Source organism: Vombatus ursinus, unplaced genomic scaffold (genome assembly GCF_900497805.2).
Source record: "Vombatus ursinus unplaced genomic scaffold, bare-nosed wombat genome assembly UNPS02014793.1, whole genome shotgun sequence".
In the NCBI taxonomy this organism is placed as follows: Eukaryota; Metazoa; Chordata; class Mammalia; order Diprotodontia; family Vombatidae; genus Vombatus; species Vombatus ursinus.
In genome coordinates, this window is record NW_020954571.1 from 10,963,977 (window position 1) to 10,980,013 (window position 16,037).

Here is a 16,037-nt window from a genome sequence, read left to right on the forward strand (position 1 = left end):
GCTGTGGACAGGGAATAGCAAACACAGAAATACACAGAAATACACACTACTCCCCCATCCCTCCCATGTATGCCTACAAATTGGAAAGACATAAAGGCAGCTGCTGATGGGGGCATTGCTTTCATTTCCTTCTAGGTGGACGGAGCTGAAAGAGAGAGGAAGGGTTGTGTTCTTTAGGCAGAGTCCACCAGCCATCACTAAGAGCAACTTCCGCGCAAACGCTACATAGATAGCCCCAGGCCACCCACCCCCAACTGTGGGGTGAGTCAGCCAGCTGGGATGGGGCTAGTGCTTCCTGACTTGATCCTTTCCCCACTTCCCTTGAACCCCCAGGAATTGCCACACCCTCTGCTCACTACAGAAGTGAGATCTTTCCTCTCGATAAAGCTGATTACAACCCCATGCCAAATTTTAGCTCTCAACTGATTCTTAGAGCTGCATTCAAGTCTCTTGAAACAGGTTTTCCTTTTTAGCAAAATTACTGAAGGAAACATTGGCATTTACATGATGGGAATGTTGAGTAAGAAGCACCAATCTCTTCCTCTTATCAACTCCCCCCCTTAGCCAAAGTTACCTTGCATTCCAAACACAAACATACCACCTCACTTTTCTCTGTCCAAGCTTCAAGACAAGGGCAGCTGTCAGGCTCAAAGCCCCTCTGCCAATTAGCTATAGAAGAAGATCAGCAAGAGATACTTCTTGAGTTTACCTGAGTATTTCCAGGTCCTACAACTATATCGCCTAGAAAGCTCCCTCTCCTAGGCCAACCAGGGACAAGAAATGGTCTCATTTCCCAGGATCAAAAGGAACTTAGGTCTCAGTGACAGCCTATTAGAGGTAGTACCTTTGGAGCTGTTTAACCGAACCTCTGGGAATGCACATACTTAGTCACCAGACAGCCTGCCCTGACAAGCAAGGAGAAAGAAATCTGCTGGGGGAAAAGACAGCTCCAAATAGCATCTCCCCTCAGAGTCAACTAAGGCTTCCTAGATGGGTAATGAAATGCCCCAATGACTTCTCCAGTAACGGTGTATGTAGCTTCTTCTCCCTCTTTGATCTTAGGGAACAGGACAAAACTACTCTTCCATCAGTTTAGAACAATCTTAAACTGGATATAAAGAAAGAGATTGTAAAGACAGATGCACAATGCCTTCTGCCAGAAACCTACAATCTCTCCTTGCTCTAGTCCCAGCTTTCAGCGACAAGACTGACTACCCTTCCTTCACCTGATACTGGAAGCAGCTTCCTGATGCCAACAGTAAGTAAAGGCAGGTTCCTAGGGATCCTACTACAGAGATACTTGGTAGAATGATGCAAGAGGAGAGAGATCAAAGCCAGTCTTTCACGCCAGCTGATGATCAAGCCATTCGTCATCCCTCATCACTCCTTAAAGGCTTGGCAGTTAGGACTCTGGGGGCATCCAGGTGGCATGTGAAAGGGATGGAATTTTACAACCACTTTTTATTCCATTTGAATGCCACTCTGGGGGTGAAGCTAAATTACATCAATACATTTAATCTTGAGGTTTCAAGCACTCCAGAGACCTTTAAACACAAACACACTCACTCATGTAAAACAGCAAGGAACATTAGCAAAGAAATCCAAAGAGTCAAAACTTGTCTAATTAGAAAAAAGCCTCAACCCTTCTTGAAACCTCTTCCACCCCCTCCTCTAAGGAAGAGTTCAGCCCCTCAATGACATCACCAAGAAACAGGCAACATCACCCCACCCAGCCCTACAAGAACAGCTCAGCAACTTCAGCTATGTGAATGGAGCTCCAGTAGCCTTGGATTTGGAGTCAGGAGCTTCAAGTGCCCATCCCCCTTTCCTACTTGTGACCTGAGTGACCTGGGACAAATCATTTCATCTCCTTGGACTTCAGTGCCCTCATCCATTAAATAAGGGAATTGGACTAGATCTGATTCTCTTAATGATCTTAAGAATTATCATTCACAGACATTTAAGATTCTAGACATTCCTCTGTGCTTCTAGATAGAAAAACTGGATTTAGGTACCTTATTATAATTTAGATGCCAAGGGGGTAAAGTGGATTCAGCACAGATTCAGCTAGAGAAGGAATTTGGGATTGACAACAGAGACTAGAACTGGAGTTTCTGAAGGACCTCTGTCCCATTTTAGAAGATAAGAAACAGGCATCAGAGAAAAGAAAGTGAACACCAACAAAAGGAGGGCTAAAGTAAACCTTCGAAAATAGCCTTAGCCTTAGGCAAGAAGAGAAATCCTAAGAATAACACACAAGCAAAGGATTCTGTGGCTTCCCTAGACCCTTCTAAACTACCATACACTCCTCCCTCCATAAATAACAGAAATTTCTCCACAGCAGAACACACTAAGCCCCCCCCAATCAAAGCATTATATTGACACGATTTATAAATATCAGCAAGGCTTCATTCTTTAGTTAGGGGAGGAAAGCTCCCCAGGATTTCCCATCACCACCCAAGAAATAACTCCCAAACCAGCCACACTCTCCCATCTTTAAAAATGTAAATACTTGAAATTAAAAAAAAAAATCTCTGTTAGGACAAAGAGTGACCATAACCAAAACGTCCTCCAAGATAAAATTTGTCTCTCTGGGATGAAAATATTGCTATCAAGGATTGTTTTGTTCACAGAGGAAATCACACTGCCAAGCTTGACATGGCATTTCTCTTTCTCTGGCAATTAGCATTTGCTTCTCAAGGAAAGCAGTATGGGCTAGAACCCATACTGTTTCAGCCAGGATGTCCCTGGCCGTTAGAAGGAATTCTTACTCAAGAAAAGCAAGATGCTCTGCTTCCTGCCTAGCCTCCTTGCTGAAAGGAATGGCAGAGATTATGGCTCCTGACTTCTGCTCCCCGGGGGGGGGGGGGGGGGGGGACAGTGTAAGAGAGTGCCTAGAAAACAAGCAGGAAACTCCTGCTGGGCAAGACTAAGGTTGGGTGATCTTGTTCCTAATAAGCAAGAAAGTCTGAGAAGTCACACTAGACTTATATGGTTTCCTTTTTGTTGTTCCAAATCCTGCGGACAAATAACGAAATTCAGATTTAGGGGCAGGAAAAAGGGACAGGATTCCAGCCAGAGACCCTTAGGAAGAGTCTTCAAGATGAGCTCTCAAAGATCTATTCTACATGAATGGATCTATGTAAAAGATCTCTCAATATACTTACTTTTCACATTTAAGTAGCACAATAATAACCAGATAGAAATGAAATCAAAGAAAGAGAACTACTCTCCTCTACTTCTAATTTCCACCAGACTTCCAGAGTAATACAGTGATAGATACCAGAGGAAAACAGAGATTGTTGTCCTTTGCCCTCAGCCACACTCAAGCCCAGTATAATATATTGCAGTTCCTTCCCACTCATGCTTGGGGCCCCAGTAAAATTTAACTGGCTCCTGTGCCTGAGGCTTAAAAGTCAAGGGGAAACATAAGAAAGGAGGCCAGGGCACTTACCTTGCAGCTGGTTTTGCTATCTACACTTCAGTCCCCTGTGATGGAGTTGGACAGCATTTGTATGGACTGGATTCTGATTCGGTTCTGAAGCGCCACATTCCCCAAGCGCCATGGAAGCAGCCCCCCTGTAAAGAAATAAGAACCTAGCATCAATAAAGGAGGCAGCATGAACCAGCAGCCCAAACCAGACATAATAAGTCAGAGGATCAGGACTCTACTGCACAGAGCTGCTCTCAATTCATTGTAACATCTTAAAGTGGGTTAACCTGTACCTCAGTGTCCCTTTTAGCTATAAAATAGGCATTAATCTTTGCTTATATCAATGTCACAAAGGAATAAGGTCCTGGTTAGTTACTCTAAAGGAAAAAAAATTCCAAGAATTATTATTGCCAAAATTTCCTAAGGAAGATGGTATTCCATAGCAAGGAAGACAAACCTCAAATAGTGGGAATGCTGCCAGGTTGGGATTAGAAGTTTGGGTGGAGATGGTTTAGGGAAAGATTCCTTCTGGGATTCAAAGCAGAATCAAAGCCCGAAAGCACACTAACTCTCAGTTGTTAGACTCTCTCCTCTCTCAAATTATCTTAAATTTCTATATCTAAGTACATGTATGTTCCTTAGAAGGTAGAATCTGTTTCATATGTGTCTATTATCTATCTCCAGTGTCCTTGCACACAGTAGGTACTCAAATAAGCAAATATTTCTTGATGTACTCTGCTCTGTGTACACAGAAGTGTTTAATAAACATTGGTAAATGATTCACAGAATCTCAGAGTTTGAAGGGACTTCAGAGGTCATCTAATCCAACCTGCACTCAAGTAGGAATCCCTTTCCTCTCTTTCCTCCATTAGCAAATCATCCCAGACATGTGCTCCTCCAGTTCCCACTAGAAGACATCTAGTGATTGGGGGAAAAACTGATTATTTAAGGCAGTTCCTTCTACTTTTGGATAGCTCTGATTTGTAGAAAATTTTTCATTTCATCAAACTAAAATCTAGCCTCTTCATAACTTCTATCCATTACGACTACTAGTTTTACCTTCTGGGAACAAAAAGAAAAAGTTTGAACCTTCTTTCACCTACTTGAAGAGAGCTAACACGTCTCTCCTAAATTTTATTCTGCTCATAGTTACCAAGAAGCCAGAAAACATTGCTTGGTCTATCTGTGCTTTTCTCTGACCAATCTTAAACTAGAACATTTTAAGATGTCCCAGTAATTAAGCAAGATAGGATTATGTCAACCCTGTGAACCCAACCTTATGAGGCATGGGGAATTATTTTCCATTCAGGGGGATGTCCTGGGAAAAGGGAAATAACTTTTTCCACAAAGTAAGGTTAAAACAACCTCACCTTGCTTAACTACTGGGTTGTTCTAATATGGTCTGTCTTGAGACTGTCCAGTGAAATGCAAAGAGCACGCACACAAAGAACATCACTTCAACCTCATTTTCTCTGGGACAAACCATCTGTCCCTCCACACCCAAAAACCTTTGCTTATGGGAAGAATTTGACCTTCATGCCTATGATGCTAATATGACCCTGCCATCTGTATGGCCAGGCTCTGCAGAACTGCCCTCTCATGACAGCTTCTGAAATATCAGCTTTCTATTCACAGGAGACATCACACCCCACTACTCTAATCAGAATACTCTGCCAACCACCTGGCTTTTCAGAGGGGAGGTAATATGGTGTAGTGGAAGGAGTACTGAATGGAATCAGATGACCTAGGTTTGAATACTTACTCTGCAACTTACTAATTATTCAACCTTCAGTAAACTGCTTCCTCACTCTAGCCTTAAGGCTGCTCACCTGCAAAATAAATGAACTGAACTAAATAAGACCTAAAGTTATCCATTTCAGCTCTAAGTCCTATGATCCTGTGAGTCTGGGATGTTACTTATTGGGAAGCAGCACAGATGCTTCAGAAAGACACAATAGATGCTAAATCTGACAGGAAAGAAGAAACCACAAGGAGATTTTTTTAAACCATGTACCAATTTCAATTTAACCTATGTTTCCTTTCCCATTTGTTCTCCTGTCAACCTCTAATGCAAAGGCTTCCATGAGAGCAGGGAACAGAAGAAGACTTGTCAAGGACTTTCCCAAAGAGAATTACCCTAAATCCCTCTCCTTAGACCAGGATAAGTCAAGGTCTCCCTCTGTCCTCATACAGGATGACATCAGTTGAACACTGGGTGATCACCAAAAAATTCTTCAATGAGTATTAAGTACCCAATGACTTAACAGGTAGCCCTTGCCAAAAGGAGCAAGATCTTTATCCAAATCTTGTCTTCCTTAGGCCCAAGGGAAAGGAAAAAAAAAAAGCAATGGTTGGGGAGTTTAAAAAAGCAGCAACAACAAACTCTCAACCCCCAGAAATGAAGACCCGAGGGAACATGATCACTGTCTTCAAGCATCTAAAGAGCTTTCAAGTGAAAGAGGGAGATAAGTAGATATGCTTGACCTCATGGAGCAAAACCAGGTACAATGGGAAATTACAGGGAGTTCTGTAATCTCAATCTAAAGAAAACTTCCTAACAATAAGAGCTGTCCAAAAGTTGAACAGGATGCTTCAAAGGAGAGTGAGTTCTACATCACTGAGAGGTCTTCAATAGAAAGCTTACTTGCCAGACATGTGGCGGACCAATATTCATGTTTCATCTAGGAATCAGATTAGAGGACCTTCGAGCTCCCTTCCACGTTAGAGACTACAACCTGTAAATTACTACCACTAGGGCCCCTGAAACAGAGCCTCTTCCTTCCAAGTCTAGGCTCCCTCCCCAATCTAGGGCCCTTCCAGGGGAAGAGACCAGGCCCCTAATACTTTAAAGCAACACCAATGCTCTGCACACTGGGCTGGGCCCTGGGCGGGAGTGGAGAAATAATTTTTTTATCCTACCCACTATGCTGAGTAGATGATGCCATTTACTCCCCGGAGATATCGACCAAGTACCAGCCCCCTCTGGAGGACTCAGTTTCCCTCTTTGTAAGTGAGGGGGTTGTAGATGATCTTCCAGATCCTCTCCAGCTTGGAAACCTTGCAATGCTGATTGTCTATGGAACAAATGCTGAATGTGGCGGATCCCCAGACCAACCCCTCAGCCCATGTAGGGAATGGGACGGGAAGAAAAATTTAATATCCCCCCCCATTCACCCTGTTCCCCGAGAAGGGGGACACTCCAAAGCTGAGCAATATTCTCCTCATGGAGCCAAGGGGCCTTTGAAATTGAGTGACACCCCTAAAGCGAAATGATCCCCGAATTGGGAGACCCACCCTAAGTGAATGCCCCCCTAAGCTAGGTGACGCCCCCAAAGCAAAAGGAACTCAATAATGCCCGGTGACAGCTCCAAAGCAAAAGGAGACTATGCTGGGGCAGGGCTGGGTGACACCCCCAAAAGTAAGGCGCGGGAGAACCCAAGGAAGGGAATGCGCCTGGCACCTCCCTTTCTCCCCCAGGCGCCTAGGACAGGGTTCCGTCACCTCCTAACGTGGGAGCCTTCCCCGGCCCAGGTTAGGGGGTAACTGTGACAGCGCTGGCCCAGTCTGTTCCCCGGCCCCAGGCCCCTGGCCCCTGCACTTACGCAGCAGAGCCCGGCAGCCTCCCGGCGCCCTTCCGCGATTCGATCCCCGCCGGCTCCTCCGGCCGGCGGCTCCTTTTGTTTATCCCCTCACTGCACCACTCGGGCTCCTCCGCCCCGGACGTGACGTCACCTACGGCGCACGCTTTGGGGGGGTAGCGGGGGATGAAGAAGGGAGGGGGGAAACAGCCCCTCCCACCGCCTTATGAGAAAGTGGAGTGGGGGAGGGGAGGGGGAAGAGGCGTAGCCATGTTTGTGAAGGGCTCTCCGACAACAGTCTCCCTGAAAGCGCCATCTTACTTAAGGGCGGATTTTTGGGAAAAAAAAAAAGAGCTAGCGGAACGCTGTTAAAGGGACAGTAACTCCAGGTTAGCCCGAGTCTTGCTAGGGGAGAAAACAAGGTCTTTGCAGCCCAAACTTTCTCCTCCCCTGCAGCCGCGCGGGCGTGGGCGCCAGGTGAGTAGCTCTTCCGGACTAGTGGAAACAATAGGAGGAATGCACGCCTACAACGTTTACTTACCTAGAGCCTCTAGAGACTGAACGTGCAAGTGCTAAGCGGGTCCTATGCCTGTCACCGGGCAGTGCACATGCACAGGCTGGGTACCAGATGGGTCAAGGGGAACCACGGGGCACTGACGGTCACCGCGCCACCCGAGCTGGGCTCTTTGCTCTCCGGGGTCCGTGCGGTGAATTGGAAACTGCCTCGTCCTGGAAACCAAGACACCTGGGTTCTAGCCCGCCGGTTCTGCCTAGAGTTGTGCGACCTTGGGCCTGGTCACTTACGTTTTCTAGGTCATTGTCCAATGTCAGTCACTGGTCGTCACCTTTATCATCATAATAGCACCCGTTTGTCCTTTGCTTTTCAAACCTTAAAAGTGCTTCCCCTCCCCACTCCCATTCATTAATTAATTCGTTCAAAAAGCCTTGATTAAATGCTTGGCGGCTGTGTCTGGGCTGCTGAGATCTAGAAAATTGACTGGCTTCTGCCCTCAAGGGGCCATTATATTCTTTGAAGGGAAACTTTAAGTAAATTGTTTCTGAGGCAGGAGTTGTTTTTAGGTCTTTCTGAATCAAGGTCTAGTGATCTGAATGCTGCACCACCTAGCTGCTCCTATATCTGTAAATACAGCTTGGAGGATAGAGCATCAGACCTGGAGTCAGGAAGACCCGAGTTCAAATTTTATCTCAGACACTTACTTGCTGTGTGACCCTGGGCAAGTCACTTAACCCTGTTTGCTTCAGTTTCCCCCATCTGTAAAAATGAGCTGGAGAAGGAAATGGCAAACCACTCCAGTATCTTTGCCAAGAAAACCCCAAATAGGGTCATGAAGAGTGTGACACAACTGAACAACAACTAAAAGGGGAGGGGGGTCTGGGAGAATCATTAGGAGTTTGGGGGAATCAGGATAGATTTTCTGTAGGATCCACCATCCTGCCAGTTACCCAGTTTCAAAACCTCTAATTCGTCTTTAATTCACTCCCCAGAGCTAGTCACTTACAAGGTCCTGTTGATTCTCCCTAGACAACATCTCATTTTCATCCCTTTCTCTCATAACACACAGAGTCACAATCCTAGTTTGGTCCTATATCACCCCTGCCTTGATTACTGCAGTGCAGCTGATTTCCCACACCTCATGTCTGCCGCTTTTCCGACCCATACTCCACACCACTGCCAAAGTGGTATTCCTAAAGCACAGACCTGACCACGGTCCTTTAGAACTTGTTTCATCTACCCAAGGCCATTCCTGATCATCCCCTTTGAATAGGTCATAAATGAGTTATCAGAGATTAAAATTTACATTCTCTTTGGGCAGAGCACCGGCAGATAAGGGTGTGATATCCAAGATGGAGAGAGAAGAAAGAAAGAAAGCCATGTTGCCCACCTGGAAGTTTGGTTCCTAATGGGCAGCTCCTTCTCTACTCACAGAGGTTGTTTTTATTAAGCTTTAATCACTGAATGGGCACTGCTTCAGTCAAACTGAGACCTGTTAAAGACCTTAGCTTGAAAAGGCCAAGGTCTGCCACTGCATCCTGGGCCATCTCCAGTAGTCCTGATCTAGATCTCACCACAGGACCCAGATGGCTCCAGAGGATAAAGTGAGTCTGGTGACTCTGCATAGGCCTCCCTCACTTAAATCCAATTCACTTGCATGTCATGGCATGACCTCCCTGATGTCATGGTCCTCTTTGAGAACAAAGGACAAACAGCAGCAGCAGCAAATGAATTATCATCTCCATTTTAAAGCTCGGGAAACTGAGGCTTGGAGAGATCAAGTGGACTTCCTCTTGGTTACAAAGTTAGGATCCGAAGTCTTACACTATATTGGGACTAGCTGAAGCATGGTCACAACTAATAAATCTCAGAGGCAGGATTGGAACCCAGGTCTCCCCAACTCCAAGTCCTTTATTCTTTCCGGTTACTCCTCAGGGTTTTCCCTTAGAGAACTTTCAGTTAAATACTCATATGTTTTTGTAACAGTTACTATCTAACCTTCAATTAGATACTAAATTTGTAATAGCTTATAGTTTCTGGCTGCAACCAAAGAGGTTATTAAGGGATACATTTCCTTCTGAAGAGATGGGGGATCCAGAATTCCTTACCCTATGTGGGTTGGTTGGTTTGTTTGTTTGTTTGTTTGTTTTTTGGGGGGGGGGGGGATTTGGTCATAAAAAAATTCTGCGTTTAAGAGGCTTACAATGCAGTTGATAAGACAACCATATGAAAAGTTCAACGCTAGTCTAAGAGTTAAATAACGACAGGACAAAAATACAGATGTCATTGTGGTCCTCCTGTTTAAACCTTAAATTTGCTCTGTCTGCTTAGCATCAGGGCTAAAGAGATTGCTGTCCTCAATAACTAGTAAGGTTCCTTTTTATGTTTAACCTACAGTACTTACATCTGTGGATACACAGATTTATGGAAGAAATGTGAAGATTTCTTGCAGCCCACCATCAGTAAGAGCTTTGAATCCCTGTGGTACATTGCTGGTCCATTTCATTCAATTTAATAAACATTTATTAAGCACCTACTATGTACTAAGCACTAAGGATACCCCAAAAAACCAACCCTTGCCCTTAAGGAGTACACATTCTACTGGAAATAATCCAGTGGCTTGACATTTACATAGTACTTTAAGGTTTACAAAACACTTTACGTTATCTTATTCGAGCCTCACAACAACCAGATGTAATATAGGTATTATAGCTGTTTTATCCCAGTTTTACAGATGAGGAAGCTGAAGCTCTTGAGTTTTCTTGCTAATGTGGAAATGTTTTGCATGACTTCACATGTATAGTAATTGTCACCTTGCTTGCCTTCTCAATGGGTGAGGGAGGGGCTGGAGAGAGGAAGAGAATTTGGAATTCAGAATAAAAATGAATGTTAAAAAATAAAAATAAATCTCAAATAAAGACATAATGTAAAAAAAAAATAAGAAAACTTGACTTCAAATCCTGCTAAAGCACTTACTAGCTGTGTAACCCTGCGCAAATCACTTAACCTCAATCTGCCTCAGTTTCCTCATCTGTAAAATCAGGGCTAATAATGACACCTGCTTCCGAGGGTTGTTGTGAGGATGCAATGAGGCAATATTTGTAAAGCTCTTTGCAAATCTTAAAGTGATATATAAATGCTAGCTATTGTTGTTTTTGTTGCTGCTGACATCATCATCATTATCATTCTTACTATGATCCAAGATCTATTAAGTGGTAAAAGCAGAATTATTCCCCATGTCACTTCTAGATTCAAGTCCAGCTTTCATCCCACTATACCAAGGTGCCATTTGAATTTTTCTTTGGTGATTAGCTTTTTGAGGTTGACGGATAACTGGCCTAGTGTAGACAGTAGTTCTGCATTGAGGCTTTTTCTATGCCAAGCCTATGCCCAGAGTTTTGTTGATTCAGAATCCTAATCAAAATAACCAATCCAATGGAGAGCAGGTGGGAGGAGAGAGGTGGAAAGAAAGATAAACACACCTGTGCCCTTCTGATGGGACCTACAGTAATGACTCAGCAAGGTTTAGGACTCTGAATAATTCCTTTGTTACTATTCTCCATTCCTGATATCCAGTGTGTGCCTGGCCGGTGTGTGGTAAGTACAGTTGAATTAGTGGGATATTTAGGTTCTAGTGGATTTTAAATTTTATCAATATTTGTGTAGGGGTGAGTGAGATAGCTTTTCAAAACACAGGAAGGTCTGTCATTTGGAAGGGGAAATTAGATTTGAATATCTCCTGGCATTTTCTCTAGCTATCTCCCATGCCTGGAATACACTCCCTCCTCTGCCTGACTGCTGACCTCCCTGGTTTCCATTAAGTCTCATCTAAAATCCTGCCTTCTACAAGAAGTCTTCCCTCTTTTAATTATTTCCTTATTTAATTATTATTTTAGTTATTTATATTATAAATATAATTATAGCCTACCTCTTTTAATTATTTCCTATTTATCCTGTATATAGCTTGCTTTTTTATATATTTGTTTGCATGTTGTCTTTCCCATTAGATTGTAAACCCCTTGAGGGCAGGGACTCTCTTTTGCTTCTTTTTGTATCCCCAGTGCTTAGCACTGAACTTGGCAACATAGTAGGAGCTTTATAAATGTTTATTGATTGGTTGGTTGGTTGATTGTCTTGAGTCCAGAGGATAGAACTAGAAGTTATGGATGGAAGTTGAAGAATGACTTATTTCAGCTTTACCTAAGAAAAAGCCCCTTACCCATTCAAGCTATGAGATTCTAAAGGGCTTCCTGGCATGGTTAAAATAGAGAGTTCCCTGTCACTGGAGGTAATCAAGCAGAGACTAGATGACCACTTGCTGGATGGATTCATGATTTAGTAGGATTTGGACTAGATGATTTCTATCCTAATTCTGCAAGTCTGGGCTTGTCTAACAATGATTATAGTATTTCAGCATGGGGTATAGTTCAGTTGTAGAATTAGGCCCTTTCAGAGTTGGAGAGAAATAGCTAGGGCATCTAGCCTCTACCTGAGCAGTAAGCACAACTTGGTTTTTCCTTGTTGGACCACTTACTACCTATGTGACTGAGGGCAAGTCATTCATTACACCCCCCTGCCTTCATTCCTATAAAATGAGGGGGTAGGTACACTAGGAAGTCTATCTCTTAAGTCCCCTTCCAGTTTTGATATCTTATGGTTCAATACTCTGATTCCCTGACCATCCCTGAGGGAATATTTATAAATGGCTTATCTCACATTATCCTTCCAGGAAAAGTATTACACTGACACCTGAGGGTGGAGTGTTGGATGTCATCTCTTCTGCATTTTCACTCTGTTGCCCCTCCTGACCTAATTCCTCCCCAAAATGTTTACTTGGGCGCTTACATTTCACCTCTGGGCTTTTGGAATTACTAATTTGACTCTGCACTTTATGAAACCTAAAGGAGTTGTTTATAGGTGACTGGTTGTCCAACTAAATGTGCTCTTGTTCTGTACTTAATCTCTTAATCAACAAATATTGCACTTGCTGAGGAACTAATGTATTTAAAGTTAAATGTTAAATATGCTCAATGCTGCAAGGGAGAGAGAGCTATATAACACATAAGATGGGGAGCTGATCCCTAAGCATTGGGCATCTGACCCTTTGCAGGAGGGCAGCCAGGATTGTGAAGGGATTCAAAACCATGTAATATGAAGGTCAGCTGATCTGTTGAAGAAACGGCATGTTTTAGCCTAGGTAGGAGATTTTTAAAAATACTTTTTCCAATTGCATGTAAAAACAATTTTTAACATCCTTTTTTAAAATTTTGAGTTACAAATTCTCTGCTTCCATCCTACCTCTCCCCTCTTCCTAAGATAGCAAGCAATTTGATATAGGTTATACGTGTACAGCCATGCAAAACATATTTCCATATTAGTCATGTTATAAAAGAAAACACAGACCCCCCCAAAAAAAAGCATGAAAAAAATAAAGTAAAAAACAGTGTTCTTTGATCTGCATTCTGACTCCATCAGTTTTTTCTCTGGAAGTGGAAAGCATATTTTTTTTATAAGTCCTTTGGAATTGCATTGGATCTTTGTATAGCTGAGAATAACTAAGTCATTCACAGTTGATCATCATACACTATTGCTGTTGCCGTATACAATGTTCTCCTGGTTCTGCTCACATCAATTTGTGTCTTTCCAGGTTTTTCTGAAAGTATCCTGCTCACCATACCTTATAGCATAATAGTATTCCATCACAATCATATACCACAACTTGTTCAACCCCCCAATCGATGGGTATCCCCTCAATTTCCAGTTCTTTACTACCACAAAAAGAGCTGCTATAAATATTTTTGCACATGTAGGTCCTTTTCCCTTTTTTACAATCTCTTTGGCATACAGACCTAGTAGTGGTATTGCTGGGTCAAAGAGTGTGCACAACTTTACAACTTTTCAAACATAGTTCCAAATTGCTCTCCAGAATGGTTAGATTAGTTCACACCTCCACTAACAGTATATTAGTGTCCCAATTTTCCCACACCCCCTCCAACATTTGTAATTTTCCTCTTCTATCATATTCACCAATCTGATATAGGTGTGAAGTGGTACCTGAGAGTTGTTTCAATTTGCATTTCTCTAATCAATAATGATTTAAAGTATTTTTTTCAAATAACTATAGATAACTTTGATTTCTTCATCTGAAAATTGCCTATTCACATTCTTTGGCCATTTATCAATTGGAGAATGACTTGTATTCTTATAAATTTAACTCTATTCTCTATGTATTTGAGAAATGAAGCCTTTATCAGAGAAACTTGTAAAAATTTCCTTCCAGTTTTCTGCTTTTCTTCTAATCTTGACTGCATTGGTTTTGTTTGTGCAGAACCTTTTTAATTTAATATAATCAAAATTATTCATTTTATATCCCATAATGCGCTCCTTCTCTTGTTTGGTCATAAATTCTTCCTTTATCCCTTATAGATCTGACAGGTAAACTATTCCATGCTCCCCTAATTTAATTATGCTACCACTCCTGATGTCTAAATCACGTCTCCATTTTGACCTTATTTTGATATATGGTATGAGATGTTGGTCTATACCTAGTTCCTGCCAAACTACTTTTCAGTTTTTCCAGCAATTTTTGTCATATAGTAAGTTATTGTCCCAAAAGCTGGGATCTTTGTATTTATCAAACACCAGATTACTATGGTCATTGCCTACTGTATATTGTGTACCTAATCTATTCCACTTATCCACCACCTTATTTCTTAGCCAGTACCAGATTGTTTTGTTGATTATGGCTGTATTATGCAGATCTGGTATTGCTAGGCCACTTTTCTTCCCATTTTTTTTTCATTAATTCCCTTGATATACTTATTCTTACAGATGAATTTTGTTATTTTTTTCTAGCTCCATAAAACAATTTTTGGTAATTTGATGTGGCATTGAATAAGTAAATTAATTTAGGTAGAATTGTCATTTTTATTATATTGGCTCATCCTACCTATGAGCAATTAATATTTTTCTGAATTTTCAGATCTGACTTTATTCATGTGGAAAGTGTTTTATAATTGTGTTCATATAGTTCTGGCTTTGTCTTGGCAGGTAGATTCCCAAATATTTTATATTGTCTATAGTTGTTTTAAATGGAATTTCTCTATCTCTTGCTGCTAGACTTTGTTGGTAATATATAGAAATGCTGATGATTTATATGGGTTTATTTTATATCCTGGAACTTTGTTAAAGTTGCTAATTATTTCAACTAGTTATTAGTCAATTTTCTAGTATTCTCCAAATATACCATCATATCATCTGCATAGAGTGATAGTTTTGTTTCTTCATTGTCTATTCTAATTCCTTCGATTTTTCTTTCTTATCTTATTTCTTTTTTTAAATTTAATTAACTTTATTTATGAAATTAAATTAACCCTACTTTAAAAGGTTATATTTCATGAGGTGCAGTATATGAGGTACAGTCATAACAGTTCCTTCATACTTGATATTTTGTTCACAGACTGAAGTTAATCCTCTTTTCACAGTTAAATCAAATCAAGCATTACTATATCTCAATTCTCAAAGTTGATTATGATTTGTTTACTAATTCAGAAAATATTGAGAAAAGACATGAATAGATAAAATACTATGTAAGCTGCATATAATTCTTATACCCACATAAAAGCTATGAAAGCCCTTTAAAAAGTCGAAGAGAACCATAAAAATGTAAGGGAGAAACAGTAGAAGTATATAGAACCAATTCCCCTGTAAAATAAATTTTGAAAGAGTATAAGAAATTGCTTTAAGTTTTATGTTTTTTCTGCTCTTACTTCAGTAAGAGGGTAACTATTGGCCTATGATATGAGCTCCTATGCCTCTCAGACAACCTTCATTTAAACCTAAAGTAGAATAGTTATTTATGGATTAAAATCCTATTCAAATGACTGATTTCACAATCCATTAGTAAAAGTCACTAGAGGTTGGTCAACTGAGAAAGAAGGTACCAACTGCACCTCTCTATCAGGTACTTGTTTAAAGGTTTAAGAAAAAAAAAAGGTCAGGAGGAGGTGTCATAAAATGTTAAAATTGGTCTGCTCATACTGACATGTCTTTCACTTGAAAGTCCCTAGATCTACTTCAGAAAAGAATTAGCTTCAAATCACGTTTATACTTTGAAAAGTATTTTTCATTTCATTTTTCATCTAATAGCAAAAGAGCTGTTGGAAAATGACAAAGTCTTAAACCCTAAGGGTTTAAGTTAAAATGGCTAATCTGATATAGTTGGTCATCAATTCTTAGAATTTCCGAGTCTCATTTCTGCATCCCTACCCTACAAATTCTCCTTTAAAAATAACGGTGTACCAATACATTAGGAAATGGCTCAATATAATGTAGTACATGAACATAATAGAATACTATTACTGCATCACCAAAAAAATAAAGAATTAGGAGAAACCTAGTAAGACTGATAAGTGAAGGCAGCAGAATCAGCAAAATAATATGCATTGTGACAGCAATGTCAATCCAAATTTAGCCCCAGAAAGTTGTTCAGAAAATGTACCTCTCTCCCTTC

The 16,037-nt window shown here is 41.3% G+C and overlaps 2 protein-coding genes across 4 annotated transcripts in view; one reads left to right on the plus strand and one right to left on the minus strand.

Annotated features, from left to right (window-relative positions):
- The window catches only part of LRRC8A (leucine rich repeat containing 8 VRAC subunit A), a 37,688-nt gene extending 30,586 nt beyond the window's left edge, over window positions 1-7,102 (minus strand). Inside the window, exons 1-2 of one of the 2 annotated variants that reach the window (XM_027869476.1) lie at window positions 7,036-7,102; window positions 3,455-3,579 (exon numbers count right to left, since the gene is read on the minus strand). The gene's annotated coding sequence lies outside the window, so the exon portion shown is untranslated. Of the gene's footprint in view, window positions 1-3,454; window positions 3,580-6,352; window positions 6,468-7,035 lie in introns of those variants that run through there. The other variant, XM_027869477.1, reaches the window with a different exon arrangement.
- Window positions 7,103-7,387: 285 nt separating this feature from the next.
- Window positions 7,388-16,037, plus strand: part of KYAT1 (kynurenine aminotransferase 1) — a 60,977-nt gene continuing 52,327 nt past the window's right edge. Inside the window, exon 1 of one of the 2 annotated variants that reach the window (XM_027869753.1) lies at window positions 7,388-7,488. The gene's annotated coding sequence lies outside the window, so the exon portion shown is untranslated. The remainder of the gene's footprint in view (window positions 7,489-16,037) is intronic. The other variant, XM_027869752.1, reaches the window with a different exon arrangement.